Source organism: Melanerpes formicivorus, unplaced genomic scaffold (assembly GCF_026170545.1).
Source record: "Melanerpes formicivorus ecotype bairdi unplaced genomic scaffold, bMelFor1.0.p_v2 SCAF_334, whole genome shotgun sequence".
NCBI classification, from domain to species: Eukaryota; Metazoa; Chordata; class Aves; order Piciformes; family Picidae; genus Melanerpes; species Melanerpes formicivorus.
This window is the reverse complement of record NW_027142686.1, coordinates 202501-208414: the sequence shown is the minus strand read 5'-3', so window position 1 is coordinate 208414 and position 5914 is coordinate 202501.

Genomic DNA, 5914 nt, shown 5'->3' with positions numbered 1-5914 from the left:
GAACGAGTCGGCGGATCCATACCGTCCCGAGAGCCCGAGGCGGCGGCACCCAGTGCGGGTCCGGCCGAGGCCGGGACCCCGTGCCTGTCGCAAGCTTCCCGGGACGGCCCCGGAACGGCCGCGGTCGCCGGCCGGGTGACGTTCTCCGAAGCGGCTGCCGGCTGTCTTCGAGCCCCCCCCCCCCCCGCCGGAGCCGCGGGGATACGAGCCGGTCCGGCCGCGGCCGGGACCCCCGTGCCGGAAGCCGGCATCCCGGGACGGCCCCCGGGACGGCCCCGATCGCCTCCTGGGTGACGTTCACCGAAGCGGCTGCCGGCTGTCTTCGAGCCCCCCCCCCCTCCGCCTCCGCTGCCGCTTCTCCCCGCACCCCCTCCACTGCCTCCCCCCGCCGCCCGCGAACGAGTCGCCGGATCTGTAGGGGGCCGGGAGCCCGAGGCGGCGAGCGGCTCCGGCTGCTGCCGGGACCGCGAGGCTTCGAGCCGGTCCGGCCGCGGCCGGGATCTCGTGCCGAACGTCGTCTTCCCGGGACGGTCCCGGGAGGGCCCCAGTCTCCTCCCGGGTGACGTTCACCGAAGCGGCTGCCGGCTGTCTTCGAGCCCCCCCCCCCTCCGCCTCCGCTGCCGCTTCTCCCCGCACCCCCTCCACTGCCTCCCCCCGCCGCCGGCGAACGAGTCGGCGGATCCATACCGTCCCGAGAGCCCGAGGCGGCGGCACCCAGTGCGGGTCCGGCCGAGGCCGGGACCCCGTGCCTGTCGCAGGCTTCCCGGGACGGCCCCGGAACGGCCGCGGTCGCCGGCCGGGTGACGTTCTCCGAAGCGGCTGCCGGCTGTCTTCGAGCCCCCCCCCCCCCCCGCCGGAGCCGCGGGGATACGAGCCGGTCCGGCCGCGGCCGGGACCCCCGTGCCGGAAGCCGGCATCCCGGGACGGCCCCGGGACGGCCCCCGATCGCCTCCTGGGTGACGTTCACCGAAGCGGCTGCCGGCTGTCTTCGAGCCCCCCCCCCCCCCCTCCGCCTCCGCGGCCGCTTCTGCCCGCACCCCCTCCACTGCCTCCCCCCGCCGCCCGCGAACGAGTCGCCGGATCTGTAGGGTGCCGGGAGCCCGAACGGCGAGCGGCTCCGGCTGCTGTCGGGACCGCGGGGATTCGAGCCGGTCCGGCCGCGGCCGGGACCCCCGTGCCGGAAGCCGGCATCCCCGGACAGCCCCGGGACGGCCCCGGTCGCCGGCCGGGTGACGTTCACCGAAGCGGCTGCCGGCTGTCTTCGAGCCCCCCCCCCCCTCCGCCTCCGCTGCCGCTTCTCCCCGCACCCCCTCCACTGCCTCCCCCCGCCGCCGGCGAACGAGTCGGCGGATCCATACCGTCCCCGAGAGCCCGAGGCGGCGGCACCCAGTGCGGGTCCGGCCGAGGCCGGGACCCCGTGCCTGTCGCAGGCTTCCCGGGACGGCCCCGGAACGGCCGCGGTCGCCGGCCGGGTGACGTTCTCCGAAGCGGCTGCCGGCTGTCTTCGAGCCCCCCCCCCCCCCGCCGGAGCCGCGGGGATACGAGCCGGTCCGGCCGCGGCCGGGACCCCCGTGCCGGAAGCCGGCATCCCGGGACGGCCCCGGGACGGCCCCGATCGCCTCCTGGGTGACGTTCACCGAAGCGGCTGCCGGCTGTCTTCGAGCCCCCCCCCCCTCCGCCTCCGCTGCCGCTTCTCCCCGCACCCCCTCCACTGCCTCCCCCCGCCGCCCGCGAACGAGTCGCCGGATCTGTAGGGGGCCGGGAGCCCGAGGCGGCGAGCGGCTCCGGCTGCTGCCGGGACCGCGAGGCTTCGAGCCGGTCCGGCCGCGGCCGGGATCTCGTGCCGAACGTCGTCTTCCCGGGACGGTCCCGGGAGGGCCCCAGTCTCCTCCCGGGTGACGTTCACCGAAGCGGCTGCCGGCTGTCTTCGAGCCCCCCCCCCCCTCCGCCTCCGCTGCCGCTTCTCCCCGCACCCCCCTCCACTGCCTCCCCCCCCGCCGCCGGCGAACGAGTCGGCGGATCCATACCGTCCCGAGAGCCCGAGGCGGCGGCACCCAGTGCGGGTCCGGCCGAGGCCGGGACCCCGTGCCTGTCGCAGGCTTCCCGGGACGGCCCCGGAACGGCCGCGGTCGCCGGCCGGGTGACGTTCTCCGAAGCGGCTGCCGGCTGTCTTCGAGCCCCCCCCCCCCCTGCCGGAGCCGCGGGGATACGAGCCGGTCCGGCCGCGGCCGGGACCCCGTGCCGGAAGCCGGCATCCCGGGACGGCCCCGGGACGGCCCCGATCGCCTCCTGGGTGACGTTCACCGAAGCGGCTGCCGGCTGTCTTCGAGCCCCCCCCCCCCCCTCCGCCTCCGCGGCCGCTTCTGCCCGCACCCCCTCCACTGCCTCCCCCCGCCGCCCGCGAACGAGTCGCCGGATCTGTAGGGTGCCGGGAGCCCGAACGGCGAGCGGCTCCGGCTGCTGTCGGGACCGCGGGGATTCGAGCCGGTCCGGCCGCGGCCGGGACCCCGTGCCGGAAGCCGGCATCCCCGGACAGCCCCGGGACGGCCCCGGTCGCCGGCCGGGTGACGTTCACCGAAGCGGCTGCCGGCTGTCTTCGAGCCCCCCCCCCCCTCCGCCTCCGCTGCCGCTTCTGCCCGCACCCCCTCCACTGCCTCCCCCCGCCGCCGGCGAACGAGTCGGCGGATCCGTAGGGTGCCGGGAGCCCGAACGGCGAGCGGCTCCGGCTGCTGCCGGGACCGCGGGGATTCGAGCCGGTCCGGCCGCGGCCGGGACCCCCGTGCCGGAAGCCGGCATCCCGGGACGGCCCCGGGACGGCCCCGGTCGCCGGCCGGGTGACGTTCAGCGGAGCGGCTGCCGCCAGTCTTCGAGCCCCCCCCCCCCCTGCCGGAGCCGCGGGGATACGAGCCGGTCCGGCCGCGGCCGGGACCCCGTGCCGGAAGCCGGCATCCCGGGACGGCCCCGGGACGGCCCCGATCGCCTCCTGGGTGACGTTCACCGAAGCGGCTGCCGGCTGTCTTCGAGCCCCCCCCCCCCCCTCCGCCTCCGCGGCCGCTTCTGCCCGCACCCCCTCCACTGCCTCCCCCCGCCGCCCGCGAACGAGTCGCCGGATCTGTAGGGTGCCGGGAGCCCGAACGGCGAGCGGCTCCGGCTGCTGCCGGGACCGCGAGGCTTCGAGCCGGTCCGGCCGCGGCCGGGATCTCGTGCCGAACGTCGTCTTCCCGGGACGGTCCCGGGAGGGCCCCAGTCTCCTCCCGGGTGACGTTCACCGAAGCGGCTGCCGGCTGTCTTCGAGCCCCCACCCCTGCCGTGGCCGCGGGGATTCGCCCCGGTCCGGCAGCTGACGGTTCCCTGTGTCGGACGCCGGCTTCCCGGGACTGCCCCGGGACAGCCCCGGTCGCCTCCCGGGTGACGTTCACCGAAGCTGCTGCCGCCTGTCTTTGTCCCCCCCCCCCCCGTGCTCTCCCTCAGGCGGGAGGTAGACGTGCTCTCCCTGGGCGAGTAGACGTGCTCTCCCTGGGCGAGTAGACGTGCTCTCCCTGGGCGAGTAGACGTGCTCTCCCTGGGCGAGTAGACGTGCTCTCCCTGGGCGAGTAGACGTGCTCTCCCTGGGCGAGTAGACGTGCTCTCCCTGGGCGAGTAGACGTGCTCTCCCTCGGCGAGTAGACGTGCTCTCCCTCGGCGAGTAGACGTGCTCTCCCTGGGCGAGTAGACGTGCTCTCCCTGGGCGAGTAGACGTGCTCTCCCTGGGCGAGTAGACGTGCTCTCCCTGGGCGAGTAGACGTGCTCTCCCTGGGCGAGTAGACGTGCTCTCCCTGGGCGAGTAGACGTGCTCTCCCTCGGCGAGTAGACGTGCTCTCCCTCGGCGAGTAGACGTGCTCTCCCTCGGCGAGTAGACGTGCTCTCCGCGGAGATCGCGCTTGTCGCCAAGGGGTCGCTGTTGCGCTCTGCCTCCGCCTACGTCATCGTACAAGCCGGCGTGATTTCTGCGACCTGCCGCTGGGCGGAGGTCGGCTGGTTGTGCGCTCGGGGAGCTGACGGCCCTCCAGTTCCGTATATGAGGGAACGAGTGACGCCGAGCACTCCCAGGGCAGCGCTGCCGAGCGGCTGCTCCAAGCCACCCGCCAGGCGGCTGGGCAGGGGTCCGTCTGGCTTCTCGGTGGCTTTCGCCCGGGTCAGAGAGGGGACCCGCGGGGCCGAACAAAGGCGCGGCGGTTTGGAGCGGCCGCTGGCGCACCCTCAGCGGTGTTGGATGGGTTTCGCTCGTCCGTGAGCCGGAGCCCAGCCCGGGCTCAGCAACGAAAGCGGGGAAAAGAAAAAAAGTTGACGAGTGGCTGGCGCCGGCCACTGCCGAAGTGTGGAACCCCCGAAGCGAAGTTTGCCCGGTGGGGCACGGGGGCAGAGAAAGCCGGGGAGACGTGGTGCCGGCGTCGGTCCCACCAAGAATGGAAAGCAAGCCCGTCCAGGCACGGCGAGAGAGAGCCCGGTAAGGGGCAGAGAGAGTTCCCAGCACTGGACCCTCTTCACGGGGGTTCCCCCCCATGGCCAAAGCCGCAGCCCGCGGGGGCACGGCATCTAAGGGAAAAGCCAGCGGCGGTGACTGGCCACTCGTATGCTATGGAGCCCGGCATGGGGGGAGGAGGGCAAGCCGGTGCCCCAGCACGGCTTCCTCCTGGCTCCAGAGGGGCGCCCCGTGATGGAGATGTAACTCGGTGCAGCTTGAGGGAAAATGCAAGCCCACATTTCGGGGAGGCAGAGGTGCCCTGTGAGCCGGTGCGGCCCGGTGCAGCTTGCCCCCCCCCCCATCTCTGGAGGGCGCCCCGTTTGCTCCTCCGGCGTGTTGCCCGCACGCCGAGCCCCGTGCCTGCTGGCTGCTCCCGAGGGCGGTGGCGGGTGCGCGTGGCTGTGTCTGTCCCAGAAGAGCGAGGCCGTGGGGCCTCCGCTGGCTTCCTTTCCTTCTGTCCTTGTTGATCGATGAGGCCTTTCGGGTCGCGTCGGAAAGGGCCCCCGGCCGGCAGGGCAAGGGCGGTCTTCCTTTCCACTTCGCTTCCCGTCGCGTGTGAGGTGTCGTCCTCGTTCCCCCAGCCCCGAGCGGCTCGAGCGGGGGGGAGCCGTGGCGTTAGCGGCCCGGCGCGTGCCTTGCCGCATCCTCCCCTTTCCACCTCCCCCCCGGCGCTGGGGCAGGGTTCGGGGACCGGTCTACCGCAACCGGCTTTGTGACTGCTGCGTGGCCCCGTGAGTTTTCAGGTGTCCTAAAACGCGTGAGGCGCCGGTGTCGTCCTCGGTTCCGGGTACCCGCGGGTGCCGGCCGCGAGCAGCTGCGTGTGGCAGGGGTTGGCCGAGCCGAGAGCGAGGCGGCGGCGTCGCGAAAGTTAAAAGGGGCTAAAAGCGGCGCCGCGCGTGAGGCCTCACCTGCCCGGGTGGGGTCCCCGAGGGTTCCTCCCTAAATGAAACCTCTAGCCTGAGAAGGGCGGCTTTGTGGCCCGTACCCCCGCCCGCTGCCGAGCGAGCCGCCCCGGCTCTAAGGTCCTGGCGTGCCGGGGGCGCGCCCCGCTTCCGCGGGTCGCTGTCTCCTCTAGCACGTCCCGGTGCTCCCGTGGCAAGGCGGGGAGAGAGACGAGGGCCTTCTCCCCGCCGGGCGTGTCGGTATCGCTCGCTTCCGCTGCTGCTGCCTGAATCGTGCCCGGGATCTGGCAGCCAGGGGCCGGCCTCGGGGGCGGGGGAGCCCCAGCCGGCCTCTGTGGCCGCGTGGAGTCGGGAAGCGTGTGCTTGCGTGCGCACGCGAGGGAACTAGCCGCGTCAGCGGGTTGCCGGGCCGCCTCGTCCGCGGCCTTCGCGGGAGGAGCCCGGCCCGCCAGGGTCGGAGAGGCACCGTCCCCTCCGGGGGCGCCGGTGCCGCCTTCCCTGCCCAAGG